Source organism: Chiloscyllium plagiosum, unplaced genomic scaffold (assembly GCF_037043375.1).
Source record: "Chiloscyllium plagiosum isolate Xiang-an unplaced genomic scaffold, Cpla_swu_hap1 HiC_scaffold_11, whole genome shotgun sequence".
Lineage (NCBI taxonomy): Eukaryota > Metazoa > Chordata > Chondrichthyes > Orectolobiformes > Hemiscylliidae > Chiloscyllium > Chiloscyllium plagiosum.
The window spans coordinates 43,403,829-43,419,370 of NW_028270149.1; positions in this window are offsets into that span (position 1 = coordinate 43,403,829).

Consider the following 15,542-nt stretch of genomic DNA (forward strand, 5'->3'; position numbering starts at 1 on the left):
AATGGAATTAAAATCACTAATCAGGAAGATTGGAGTGGAAAATGAGGTGGCTCTATTTAATTACCATAACCCCCAACCCCCTGCATCCTAATAATCAAGTAGAACGGAAATCACCCATTAGGTTCCTATAGCAGATGCAATGATGGCAACAGCAGCTGTAAATGCATCTGGGTTGGATTTTTATGAATAATTTAATTATTAAGAACAGAAAGGAGAAACGGGCTGGAGGATTCATTTTTTTAAAAATTCATTTATGGGATGTGGGCACCAAAGGCTGGGCCAGCATTCATTGTCTGTCCATAGTTGCCCTTAAGAAAGTGATGGTAAGCTGTTTTCTTGAGCTGCTATTGTCTGTGCACTATAGGTCGACCCACAATGCTGATAGGGAGGGAATTCCAGGATTTTCACCCAAAGACCCTGAAGGAAAGATCCAGGATCAAGTCCAGGATAGTGAGTAGCTTGGAGGGATATGTGCAGATGGTGGTGTTCCCATGTACCTACTGCATTTGTCCTCCTATATGAAAGTAGTCATGAATTTATAAATGCTGTCTGTGGAGCCTTGATGAATTTCAGCAGTGCTACTGGTAAATAGTATACATTGGTGCTACTGGATATCAGTGGTGGAGAGAGTGGGTGCTTGCAGATGTGCCAATCAAACAGGTTGCTTTGTCCTGGATGGTGTTAAGTTTCTTGAGTGTTGTTTGAAGCTGCACCCATCTAGACAAGTAGGGAGTATTCCATCACACTTGTGACTTGTGTCAGGTAGATCATGGGTGGGCTTTGGGGAGTCAGGTGAGTCACTTACTGCTAGATTCCTAGCTTCTGATCTGCTGTTGTAGCCATTATATTTATTAGGCTGGTGCAGTTCAATTTCTGGTGATTGGTAATCCTCCAGGATGTTAATGGAGTACGGAAGGGGAATTCAGGGTCAAGACCACATTGAATGCAAATGGGCAGTGGTTTATTGAGGTTGTTCATTACCTTGCATTTATGTGGTGTGAATGTTATCTGCCATTTTTCAGACCAAGCTTGGATATTGTCTAGATCTTGCTGCTTTGAGACACGGACTGCTTTAGTATCGGAGGAGTCATGAATAATGCTGAATATTGTGCAGCCATTGGCAAACACCCCAATTCTAACCTTATGAAGGAGGGAAGGTCATTGAATGAAGCAGGAGAAAGTGAGGACTGCAGATGCTGGAGATCAGAGCTGAAAATGTGTTGCTGGAAAAGCGCAGCAGGTCAGGCAGCATCCAAGGAGCAGGAGAATCAACGTTTCAGGGGGGAAGGGCTCATGCCCGAAACGTCGATTCTCCTGCTCCTTGGATGCTGCCTGACCTGCTGTGCTTTTCCAGCAACACATTGAATGAAGCAGCTGTAGATAGTTGAGCCTAGGAAACTAGCTTCTTATTCCCACTGACAATAATTTTGCTAGGGCTCCTTGATGATACGCTTGGTCAAATGCTGCCTTGATGTCAAGGGCTTTCACTCTCACTTCACCTCAAGAATTCAGCTCTTTTGTCCATATTTGAATCCGAGATGTAATAGAATCAGGTACTGACTAGGAATCAGTCCTGAAGAAGGGCTTATGCCCGAAACGTCGATTCTCCTGTTCCTTGGATGCTGCCTGACCTGCTGCGCTTTTCCAGCAACACATTTTCAGCTCTGATCTCCAGCATCTGCAGTCCTCACTTTCTCCTCAGGTCCTGACTAGCCCTGGTAGAACCCAAATTGGGACTCAGTGAGCAATTGTTGCTAAACAGGTTGATAGCACTATTGATGACCACTTCATTACTTTATTGATGATTGAGATTAGACTGATGGGGCAGTAATTAGTCAGATTGGTTTTGTGTACACGATACACTTGGCCAATTTTCTACATTGTTAATTAAATACTAATGTTTTAGATGTATAATAACAGCTTGGCTAGAGGTGCGGCAAGTTCAGGAGCACAAGTTTTCAATGCTATTGTCAGAACGTTGTGAGGGCCTAGAGCATTTGTAGAATCCAGTCCTAATTTCATACTTTGAAAACCCTGCATTGTGTTGTGCACTAATACAATGCTAAATGGAATAGTTTCTGAACAGATCTGGCAGCTCAAATTTGGGCATCTATCAGATAATAATGGCCATCAATAGTAGCAGAATTCGATTACATCAAAATCGGAAAATTCATGAGCTGGCAAATCCCTCAGCCTACTATTACTAATAAACCATGTGGCAATCCTAGTTCAAAAGAGGGAATTTTGGGGGCAATACCAGCCATCACTAAAAAATAAGGGCCAACCTGCTGAGGCTACAACACAAAATTATGGTGTGTTATAGAACAAGTGCCACAAACAGAGCTGAACAACCCCAACATTTCTACAAAGCTATTAGGTGGGAACCATATCAATTATCTCAAAATATGGCAAGTGCAACAGTCTAATAGAAGCCAAGAAATCCTTACTCTATGCCACATTTTTGGAAGATCCATAGCACAAAATGGGCAGTCTTAATGTCAGTCCTTGCTCTCCAGGTTTACCACTCTGCACCATACCAAGTTAAAATCTCCCCAGTGTTCTTCGACAGTCATTCCACACCACCTGAGTTTTCTTAATCAAACAATCCCAATAAGGCATACCACTTCCTCAGGTCACGTCAGCCTGATGATTTAAAATTTCAGAGATTCATGAATTGAACTCCATTAAAATTGTTTAATCAGTTCTGGTAAATCTTTTTCCACAAAGAGATTTTTTTTTCAGCTCCCCATTATTTCCTGCCAAATGGAAAAGATCTGTTCCTGGAAGAGTCCCAAATCTTTACTTCCTGATTTGCAGCAGCATCTTTTCAACTGTTCTGTGAGTTTTTGAGAGAGCTGGTAAACACTGTGTCTCAATATCTCAGTGGATTTATTTTGACTTTCCCTCCCTTCTTAACTCCCATCCAAATGACAATCTGATGTCACACGGGCACCTCTCCAAACTGAGCTGTTCACCAGACTTTCACTGACCCTCTTTTCAGAACTATTTCTTTTACTTTGTGCTAAAGGTACATGATAAACATAAGCCTTTTGCAAAGTTCAGCAATCATGTCACTTTTGAATTCAAATTTTCCTCACCTCAGGCTAGTGAAGTCGGAACAATTGAATACTTGTCAATATCTACCAATTTAGTCCCCAAAAACAGCCAGACTTTTGCCCTAATTTATAATGGGGCTTTTAATTTCATTTTAGATTTCAAGAATCAGCAGGGATTTTTATACCAAAAATTAGAGTTTGTCTTTAAACACTCTAAGAAATGTCCCTTTATATAATGAAGTAACGCCTGTCCACTGATCTGCAGGATCATTCATAGTATCCTTAAACAAGTTCGCCCAACATCCTGCTGTCTGGAACTGCAGGATTCAAAGGTACATTGTTTCAAAATAAAGTTTTTTTTAATGGATCTGCTTTAAAATTAGATTCCTGATTATATCATTGTCAAAAAGAGTGAATTGGTGTGTGTCCAATCGGTGGCAATTTAGTGAAATACCCTGACAGTGGGAAAATCCTAAAGAATAAATAATTTTCTCCTTACAAGTCTATTATTTTGCCTTACTGGGACAAAGGGGAAGAAGAGATTTATACTTTGGCAAATGGAGATGCAAAGAAAGAGCAACCTTATAGGGTTTGCACAATGTGGGTTATGAATGTGTTGCTGGAAAAGCACAGCAGGTCAGGCAGCATCCGAGGAACAGGAAAATCGACATTTCAGGCAGGAGCCCTTCATCACAATGCATTTGAACAGAGCAAAACTATGTAAGTTTCATCCCCAATCCAACGAGGAAAGCTGATATTAGGATTCCTTTTCCTGATGACATGCTGTTGGCCAGGTGCTAAATTTGAGAGAATGTTGGTTGTAAAGCCACATACCTACAGTGACTAATTTTCTCTGCATTAAGTTAAACAGATGGAAAATCAGGAGATTGTCAGTCTGCAATTTCTTCATTCATTCCGTGACAGATTTGATCTTTGCCAGTAACTCCTGATCAGGGAATCAGCCTTATAATGGTAAATTTAAAAGAATCATACAATCTAGAAATAAATGAAAAGTATGTGATGCTGTTAGGATTGCAGTTTATTGTTGATCCCTAGTTGCCCAAAGAAGGATCCATTGCATTTTGTGTAGTAATGGTGCTTCCAGATAGTGTTAGCTAGCGAATGTCAGTGCATTAATCCACAGTAGGTAATGTTCATCAATGATACATGGCTCAAGTTAGGAATTTGTGTGACATGGAAGAGAATTTGGAGTTGATTGTATCCCCATGCAGTTTTACCCATAAGTTATTTATTTATGTTTGTAACATAAATTAATGAATTTTGTAGAAAGGTTTGATATAAAATTATGTACCAATAATGGATGAAATGGAGAGAAGCTGCCTGGCCATTGGTAAAGCATTTGATCAATAGCAGTATGCTATTCTAGAGGAGATCCATTAGCAATTCCAATTAATTCTCACTCTTGCACATAAGGTCCAAATTAACCCTGATTCCTCTAGTGGCTTTGGAATGAATATAAGTGCATCGAGCTAGGCTTTGGACATGACAGCAAATACAGCCCTGTTGAACATGCAAAGTCATCCTCACCAACATGTGGGGCCTTGTGCAAAATTGAAACAGCTTTTCCTGAGACTAGTAAAGCAACAGCCTGACATGGTTGCTCTCACACAATCATACCTTGCAGACATGATCAGCAACATTTCTGAACTTGTCCTTTCATACAGCAGGACAGACACCCCAGGGTGGTGACACTGTGGTATGGTCATTTTGTTGCTTTGGGAATTATCAACTTTGAACACGAAAAAATCTTGTGGCCTTGGGTCAAACACAGGCTAAGAAACCTTTGATGTTGCAAGGACACAGAATGATGGGGCACTTCAATGTCAGTGGCTTGGTAGTACCACCACCAATCGAGATGGTTGAGTCCTAAAGGGCATCTCTGCTAGACTGGGTTTGTAGCAGATGGTGAAAGAATCACCAAGAAGGAAAATCTATTTAACTTTATCCTCATCAATCTGCCTGACAAAGATATGTCCCTCCATGACAACATCTGCAGCACTGACCAGCACACAGTCATGTTGGAGGCTGTAGCAGTTGCAAGGAGATCAGCCAGGTGGACCTCATAGAATATAAGTTCTCAGATTGGGGCTGTTAACCTTGTACAATCAGGGATCCCTGGCTGATACATAGAAACAGGAGTGTCAGAGGTTCTATTCACTCTGAGAGCTGGCTTTGAGGAAATTGGATCAGAGTCAAGGATTCTCCACAAAGGGTGATTTGGTGATGGGATACTGGCCTCTGTGGAGTTAATTCAGTGGTGATAAGAAAAAAGCATGGTCCTGAAGAAATTTGCTTGCAACAGTCATCTTTAATAAGCATTTCTGGCATCATGCTGTTATTTAGGAAGTTTGACCCATTCGATCCTGCTGTCAAAGACTGGATCCAGTATGTGGAAAGAATACGTTACTTTTTCTGGGCAAATAACAATGGGACAGAAGAAAAGCAATGAGTAATTCTCCCAGCAACTTGTGGACATGCAGCTTTTCTTGGTTATTATAAGCCTAACATTTCCTGAGGCACCAGATACTAAAACCTTTTAAGAGTTCACAGATTTTGTTAAAGAATATTACAATCCCAAGCCTAATTCTGAGATGCTCTTAGTTTTACTCAACAGTTTGAGAACAAGGGGAGTCTGTCTGGAGACTTTTGACAGGGTCAAGATGACTGGCAGAGGCATGTGACTTTGATTTAACTATTAATGAGATGCTGAGACACTGTTTCACAAGTGGGATTAATGATGTAACCATGCAAAAGCTGAAGCCAAACTGGACTTCAAACAAGCAGTACAGCTAGCTTTGTCATTAGATAATGTGGCAAGTGGAGCAAATGAGGGTTTGCCAACGGAAGTTGACAAACTCGCCAGGCCGACTGAGCTTGGAGGTTACCACCTGAGTAAAGGCCTCACTTGGGCCATATCTTGAACAGATGGACTCTAGGTCAGCCTATAGAAAAACCCCAAAATACAACCAGGCCTCTGCCAAAGAGTTAATATTTTCATCCGGATTCAGACTGACAAGCATTGAACTTGCTGCTGGTATGTGCACTCAAGACAACAAACGAGTTCCACTAGGCCTGAATTGAATAAGAAAACTCATAGGCTGATATCGAAGAAGGCAAGCAAGTGCACACTCTGGAAAAGCCACCTACATCTGCTTAGTTAAATTTCTTAGCAACATCCAAATCAGAACCAATCAAAATAAATGTCTGGTTGAATGGTTACCTGGTTCTAATGGAGGTGGATACCATCACGGACATTTCAGTGACTATACAACCAGCCTTTAACAAAATTTGCTCGGAACTCCAACCTTTAGGTTTGCAGAAGAACTCAGTGACACTGATAACCTATACCGGGGGATCTTTATAGATAAAGGGTACAATTTTGGCTCCGGTCTCGAAATGAGAAGCAGCTGGTTCAGTTACCACTGATTGTAGTAAAAGGCTCAGGTCCAAGCTTAATGGGGCAAAATTGGCTAAGAAAATAAACAAAGATTGTTCAATGAGAAAATGGCTGCCTGAGTGAAGTTGTAATGAAATACCCAACAGTTTTTCAGCAAGGTCTAGGGATTATCAGAGTAGTCAAGTCCATCTTGCATAGAGCCTTGGAGTCATAGAGATTACGGAAACATACCCTTCCATCCAACTCATCCATGCTGACCAGATATCCCAAACCAATCTAGTCCTATTTGCCAGCACATTGCCCGTATCCCTCCAAACCGTTCCTATTCATATACCCATCTAGAAGTCTTTTAAATGTTGCAATTGTACCAGCCTCCACCACTTCCTCTGGCAGCTTTTACATACACTCACTGCGTGAAAACGTTGCCCCTTTACCATAAATCTATGCCCTCTAGTTCTGGATTCTCTCACCCCAGGGAAAAGACCTTGTCTATTTATCCTATCCATGCCCCTCATGATTTTATAGCCCTCTATGAGGTCACCCCTCAGCCTCCAATGCTCCAGGAGAAACAGCCCCAGCCTATTCAGCCTCTCCCAGTAGTTCATATCCTCCAACTCTGCCAACATTCCTGTAAATATTTTCTGAACCCTTTCACAACATCTTTCCGATAGGAAGGACACCAGAATTGCATGCAATATTCTAAAAGTGGCCTAACCAATATCCTGTAGACCCATAATATGGCCTCCCAACTCCTATACTTAATGCTCTGACCAATAAAGGAAAGCATACCAAAAGCCTTCTTCACTATCCTATCTACCAGTGATTCTACTTTCAAGGAGCTATGAAACTGCACTCCAAGGTCTCTTTGTTCAGCAACACTCCCTAGGACCTTACCATTACGTTTATATGCCCTGTTAAGATTTGCTTTCCCAAAATGCAGCAACTCGCATTTATTTAAATTAAACTTTATCTGCTACTCCTCAGCCCATTGACCCATCTGATCAAGATCCCATTGTAATCTAAGGTAACCTTCTTTGCTGTCCACTACACCTCCAATTTTGGTGTATTGGCAAACTTATTAACTATACCTCCTATGTTCATATCCAAATCATTTGTACAAATGACGAAAAGTAATGGACCCAGCACAGATCATGTCCACCACTCTGCCCTCATCAAACCTCTTCATTATTTTTTGGAAAAACTCAATCAAGTTCATGAGACATGATTTCCAAAGCACAAAGCCATGTTGACTATCCCTAATCAGTCCTTGCCCTTCTAAATACGTGTAAATCTTGTCCTTCAGGATTCCCTCCAACAACTTGCCCACCACTGACGTCAGGCTCACCAGTCTATAGTTCCCTGGCTTGTCCTTACCACCTTTCTTAAATAATGGTACCATGTTAGCAAACCTCCAGTCTTCTGGCACCTCATCTGTGGCAAATATCTCACCAAGGGGTCAAACAATCACTTCCCTAGCTTCCCATAGAGTTCTAGGGTATACCTGATCAGGTCTTGGGGATTTATCCACCGTTATGCATGTGAAAACATCCAGCACTTTCCCCTCTGTAATATGGACATTTTCATGATGTCACCATCTATTTCCTCACATTCAATATCTTCCATGTCCTTCTCCACAGTAAACACTGATGCAAAATACTCATTTAGTATCTCACCCATCTCCTGTGGCTCCACACAAAGACTGCCTTGCTGATCTTTAAGGGGCTCTATTCTCTCCCTCATTACCCTTTTGTCCTTAATGTATTTGTAAAAATCCTTTGGATTCTCCTTAATCCTATTTGCCAAAGTTATCGCATGTCCCCTTTTTGCACTCCTGATTTTCCTCTTAAGCATACTTTTACTGCCTTTATACTCTTCTAAGGATTCATTCAATCTCTCCTGTCTAAACCTGACATATGCTTCCTTCTTTTTCTTAAACAAACCCTCAATTTCTTTAGTCATCCAGCATTCCCTACAACTACCAGCCTTTCCTTTCACCTTAACAGGAATATACTGTCTCTGACTCTCATTATCTCAAATCTGAATGCTTCCCATTTTCCATTTACCTGTGAACATCTGCCCCCCAGTCAGTTTTTGAAAGTTCTTGCCTAATATCATCAAAATTAGCCTTCCTCTAATTTAGAACTTCAACTTTTAGATCTGGTCTATTGTTTTCCATCACTATTTTAAAACAAATAGAATTATTAGATTCCCTGCAGTGTGGAAACAGGCCCTTTGACCCAAAAAGCCCACACCGACCCTCCAAAGAGTAACCCACCCAGACCCATTTCCCTCTGACTAATGTACCTAAAACTATGGGCAATTTAGCATGGCCAATTCACCTGACCTGCACATCTTTGGACTGTGGGAGGAAAATGGAACAGCCAGAGGAAACCCACGCAGACACAGGGAGAATGTGCAAACTCCACACAGACAGTCACCCAAGGCTGGATTCAAAACCAGGTCCCTGGCGCTGTGAAGCAGCAGTGCTAACCACTGAGCCACCATGCCGCCCAAAGCTATCGCGTGTCCCCTTTTTATGGTCACTTACCCAAAAGTGCTCCCCCACTGACCCCTCAGTCACCTGACCTGCCTTATTTCCCAAGATTAGGTCAAGTTTTGCACCTTCTCTAATAAGTATAGCCACATACTGAATTAGAAAATTTTCTTGTACACTCCTAACAAATTCCTCTCCATCTAAACACTTAACACTATGGCAGTCCCAGTCTATGTTTGGCAAGTTAATATCCCTTACCATAACAACCCTATTATTCTTACAGATAACTGAAATCTTCTTACAAATTTGTTTCTCAATTTCCCGCTGACTATTAGGGGGTCTGTTTTACAATCACAAAAAGGTGATCATCCTTTTCTTATTTCTCAGTTCCAAGAAGCAATTCTCCAAGACCCAGCCAACGCCATTTTCCTTCTGTGCAAAAGTAGAACCAAAACTCAAAAGGCTGGAAAGAGAAGGAATCATCAGACCAGTACAGTTTGCGGAATGGGCAGCATCAGCCATACCGATGTTCGCCTGTGTGGAGATTTTAAACAGACAGTAAATCACTTCTTGTACTGGAAGATAAATGAGGGTGATCAGAGGTGGCCCAGCTCCCACAACTGCAGCTTTGTCTTTCCTTGGATTGGTGAATTATTATGGAAAGTTCATACATAACTTGACCTGGCATGCTTACACCTGCTATTGAAAAAAGGTCAGTAATGGAAATGGTCTTGTAGCCAAAACGTTGCCTTTTGGGAAGTGAAGAAGCATCTATATTCGTCGAAGGTGTTAGAAAACTATGATCCCAAGTGAGATCTGGTGCTGACATGTGGTATGGTATCGGGGTACTGTTGGCTCACACATAGCCCACTGGAGAGGAACGCCCAGTAGCATATGCTTCCCTAACTTCAGCTGATGCGGAGGGCAAATAGTCACAGATAGTGAAGGAAGGTTTGGTGGTGGTCTTTGGTATGAGAAAGTGCTATCAATACCTTTATGGACATAAATTTATCACAATAATGGACCACAAACCCTTCTACGGCTACTCAGAGAAGACAAGGCTGTGCCACTCATAGCTTCAGGTCAATTTCAGCGGTGGGCTCTAATACTAAGTGCGTACGATTATAAGTTGAAACACCACTGGGAGGCCAAGTAACAAATGCAGATGCATGACACACATCCCACTGGCAAATACACCACTGCTGGTACCATCACTGGTGGGATCTATAATGGTTTTAAATTTTCTGGATGCACTTTCAGTCACAGCTGACAATATCAGACTTTGGATGCAGAAAGATCCGATCCTGGCAAAACTGAAATAGCTGGTGATGATGAGGAAACCAAAGAGCTGTCACAACCAGAATTGAAACCTTTTTGGACCCAGAGAGACCAGATCATTGTAGAGAATGGCATATTATTAGAGGGAGCAAGAGAGATTAGCCTGAGCAAATGTCACCACCAGATACTGGCTGAATTTCACCAGGAGAAAGTTAGGACTGCAGATGCTGGAGAGTCAGACCTGACAAAGTGTGGAGTTGAAAAAGGCACAGCAGGTCAGGCAGCATCCAAGGAGCAAAACTCTCAATGTTTTGAGTCCTGAAGAAAGATCCTGCCTGAAACATCAACACTCTTGCTGCTTGATTGCTGCCTGACCTGTCGAACTCCACCAGGGCCATCTGGAAGTTTCCAAAATGAAGATGTTGATAAGACGTCATGTCTGGTGTCCAGGATTAGACGCTGACATAGCTGTATTGGTATAAAAGTTGTCATGTGGTCAGCCAAGTGGACCTCATTAGTTCCCTGATTGGGGTTGTTAATCTTGTCCAGTCAGGGAGCCCTGGCTAACAGATATAAACAGGAGTGTCCCCTTTGATGTGAAGGGCAGTGTTTGTCACTGGCCACCCGGGTGTTTTCCTATCTTCCTGGTGGTGGAAACTGAATAAAGATTCGTGCACTTTGTGTCTTTCACTGTGTCTCACACCTGCACACACACACCATGGGTGCTGGGGAAAAAATAAGCACTACCGCACTTAGGTGGTAGTGTGGGGGTTAAAGGAAAAAAAAAAACCAAGGTGGGGGAAATAAGCACTACCGAAAAAAAAAATAAAAAAAATAATAAAAAAAACAAAAAAAAAGAAGAAAAAAAAAGAAAAAAAAAATAAACAGGAGTGTCCCCTTTGATGTGAAGGGCAGTGTTTGTCACTGGCCACCCGGGTGTTTTCCTATCTTCCTGGTGGTGGAAATTGAATAAAGATTCGTGCACTTTGTGTCTTTCACTGTGTCTCACACCTGCACACACACACCATGGGTGCTGGGAAAAAAATAAGCACTACCGCACTTAGGTGGTAGTGTGGGGGCTAAAAAAAAAGAAAAAAAAGAAGAAAAAAATAAAAAAATAAACAGGAGTGTCAGACTCCTATTCACTCTGAAAGCTGGCTCTGAGTGAGCTAAATCAGCGCCTGGCACCCGCCACATGTAAATAAAAGGTGATTTAGTGATGTGATACTGGCCTCTGTGGAGTTACTTCAAAGACAAGCCCCATCTTCAAACTGAGGATTTTTTTCATTACCACCATGCTAAATGTGGCAGACTTTGAACAGATATAGCAACTCAACACTAGGTATCCATGTGCGAGGGCCATCAGCAGCAGCATATTTGTATTCAATCACAATATGCAACCCCATGACCTGACATATCCCCCATTCAAGTTGGAAGATTAAAACTGTTTCAATGAGGAGTGCAGGAGCAGAATAAGGCAAACCTAAAAACCTTTGTCACCTTTATGAAGCTACAGCACAGAACTACATGCATGCCAAGGAGTAGAATCAGAATACAAAGATAGAGCCAAGTAATCCTATAGCCAATCAATCAGATGTAAGCACTGAAGCCCTGCCACTTTCAATCATGAATGGTAGCGCACAATTAAATAACCAGCAAGTGATAGAGGCTGTGCAAATATACCTATGCTCAATGATGAGGGGAGCCAGCACATCAGTGCAAAAGATAAGGTCGAAGCAGTTAAATCCATCTTTAGCCATCTTGCTGAGTGGATGACCCACTGTGACCTCCTTCAGATATTCCCAGCATCACAGAATGTTCTTTAGCCAATTCAATTCACTCCATTTGATTTTGAGAAACTATTGAAAACATTGGATTATGAAAAGGTTATGGGCCCTACCAACTTGACAGCAGTAGTACAGAAGACACGTACTCTAAACTTGCCATGACCCTCGCCAAGCTACAAGACTGGCATCTACCTAATAATGCAGTAAATTACCCAAGTATTTCCAGTGAGCTGAAAGCAGGGTAATTCCAATCAATCCAAATACCACCTTACAATCTACTCTCAATTTCCAGCAAAGTCACAACAGAGTTGTTGACACTGCTACGAAACAGTACTTACGAAGGAATAACCCGCTCACTGATGATCAGTTTGGGTTCTGACAAGACTTTTGACCTCATTATAGCCTTGGAACAAACAGGGTCAAAAGAGTTGAACTCCACAGTTGAGGTGAGAGAGACTGGCTCAGAGATTTCTCAATGTTAAGTGTCTTGCTGTTTATTCTACAATTATTATTATTTTGATGCTCGAGATTTATCAATCAAGGGAAATAACCTCCATATATTCACCCGATCATGCCATGTATGAATTTTGTTAATTTGAATAAAATCACCTCAGTCTTCGAAGTCTTAGAGAATATAGGTCAAGTTAACTCAATCTTTTTTTTTCTTTATATAAAAATGAGCTCTTAAAGTTTTCATTACAAAATATTTGATGATTTTTTTTAAGTAGGAATTTCTAAGTTTTTCTGTTTGCTTGTTTTTAATACATCCTTCCTTGGCACTGCATCAAAGTTAGCAACATTTAAATGGAAATAAAAATACTAAATATCAGATTTTTAAAAATCTTTTGGAATCTACTACAATTTAAACAGAGATGTTTTGAGTAGAATTAAATGAAGATAAAAGATTAGTGGAGACGCAAATGGCCTAAAAATACAAGTATACATTCCAGTTTACAGAGTGACAGTGATGGAGGTCTTGAGTCCTCTCTTGATGGGTGGGACAATTTCATGTTTCGAGTAATACAAGAGGAAAAAAGATATGCCAAGGACATCAGCGGCCACCAACTATATTTGCAATCAGTGCATGTTGCATTGCATATCAATGCCTATCTAGATGGCAGTAACCAATGGATCCTCTTTCTACAAGCAACAAATCAGGACAGGCAGTCTACAACATCGTACATGGGTAAACTAAATTGCTTGTAGAAGCAAACAGTACGATGGAAGTTATTGCATATAATCTGAAGGAACAAAGAGTGCACGTGCAATTAAACAAAAGGATTTAACAAAATTGGCTGACAGAGAATTTAAGAAAATAAAGACAAGTCAACTGGTGTAACGGGTAGTTAATTCTCTAAGTATCATTAAATTTAAGTATTATATAGGGCATAGTAAGTGTAGATAATCTTAGAATTATGATCAGATAATAATAAAATGGACAACAAGAAGGTAGTGCTGAAGTAAGTATAACATTTACATACAGAAAAATATTGGAAGATGAGTTCAGTACGAAGTTAAGAAATGCAGGTTCAACAGCCCTGAGAACTGATATGGATAGAAATTGTGCTATTAGTCTACAGTGTTGCACCAAAACGAAAGATGTGACATCTTTTGAATGGATTTGAGAGACAGTTACAAGTAAAGTGACAGGACAAGATGTAAGGCAATTGTTCATGGTTTGGTTAACTGTAAGAAAAGACAGAATTGAAAAATGGCTGTCCACAGATACAGTCTGCTCGTTGGCTATTAATAACTTTGGAAGATGAATAGTCAAAACATGAATACAGATACACAAAGGCAAATATATAATAAATCTGCTTGGTAGTTTGGAACCAAGGCACAGTCTAATAGAATATTTATTCTATTTCCTTCTGAAGTAGAGGTTTCTCCAATAAAGACAGTAGCCAAAATGAAAATGTAAAAGCCTTTCATTCAGCCTCAGGGCTGGCTATAATTTAACTCTATATGAACCCCACCATGAATGGGGTGGCCTGTGAAAAACAGCCTCTGTTTAAAGCAAGGCTGCACTGTTTAAACTAAGCTTACATTCATATATAAGAAGTAACAGGGTAACTAGAGAAAGGATTGGTCCACTAAAGGATAAGGAAGGAAGGTTGTGTGTCGAACCTGAGAAAATGGGTGAGATTGCCAATGATTACTTTGCATCAGTGTTGACTGAGGAGAGGGATATGATGAATGTTGAGATTAAAGGTAGAAGTTTGTTTGCTCTGGATCATGTTGACATAAGGAGGGAAGATGTGTTGGGTAGGCTAAAGGATATTAAGGTGAACAAATCCCCAGGACTGGATGGGATCTATTATCCCAGGTTGCTGAGGGATTTGAGAGAGGATATAGTTGGGGGCCCTGTCTTTGTGGCATCCTTAAACACAGGTGAAGTGCCAGAGGAGTGGAGGGTTGTTCGTGTTGTCCCCTGTACAAGAAAGGCAGTAGGGATATTCCAGGTAACTACAGACCAGTGAGCCTGACATCAGTGGTGGGAAAGTTGCTGTAGAAGGTACTGAGGGATAAAATCTATTTATATTTCAAAAGGAGTGGGCTCATCAGTGATAGGCAACATGGTTTTGTGTGGGAGAGATCATTCCTTACCAACTTAGTAGAGTTTTTTGAGGAAGTGACCAAGTTGATAGATGAAGAAAGGGCTGTAGATGTCATATACATAGACTTTAGTAAGGCATTTGATAAGGTTTCCCATAGTAAATCAATGGAGGAAGTGAAGTCACATGGTGTGCAGGGTATTCTAGCTAGGTGGATAAAGACCTGGTTGAGCAACAGGAGACAGAGTAGTAGTTGAAGAGTATTTCTCAAAATGGAGAAAGGTGACCAGTGGTGTTCCACAGGGGTCAGTGTTGGGGCCACTGTTGTTTGTGATATACATAAATGATCTAGAAGAGGGCATTGTTGGTCTGATCAGTAAGTTTGTAGATGACACAAAGATTGATGGAGTAGCAGAAAGCCTAGGGGACTGTCAAAGAATACTGGAGAATATAGATAGACTGGAAAGTTGGGAAGAGAAGTGACAGATGGAGTTCAATCCAGGCAAATGTGAGATGATGCATTTTAGGAAGTCTAATTCTACAGCGATCGATACTGTAAACAGAAGAGCCTTGAGAAAAGTTGATGAGCAGAGAGATCTGGGAGTTCAGGTCCATTGTACCCTGAAGGTGGCTACACAGTTGGATAGAGTGGTCAAGAAGGCATATGGTATGCTTGCCCTCATCGGATGGGGTATTGAGTATAAGAGCTGGCAGGTCATGTTAAGATTGTACAAGACATTGGTTCGGTCATATTTAGAATACTGTCCACAGTTCTGGTTGCCACATTACCAAAAGGATTGGACGCTTTGGAGAGGGTGCAGAGAAGGTTTGAGGATGTTGCCTGGTATGGAAGGTGATGACTATGAAGAGAGGCTGAGTAGGTTAGGATTGTTTTCATTAGAAAAAAGGAGATTGGGAGGTACTTGATTGAGGTCATTAAAATCATGAAGGGTA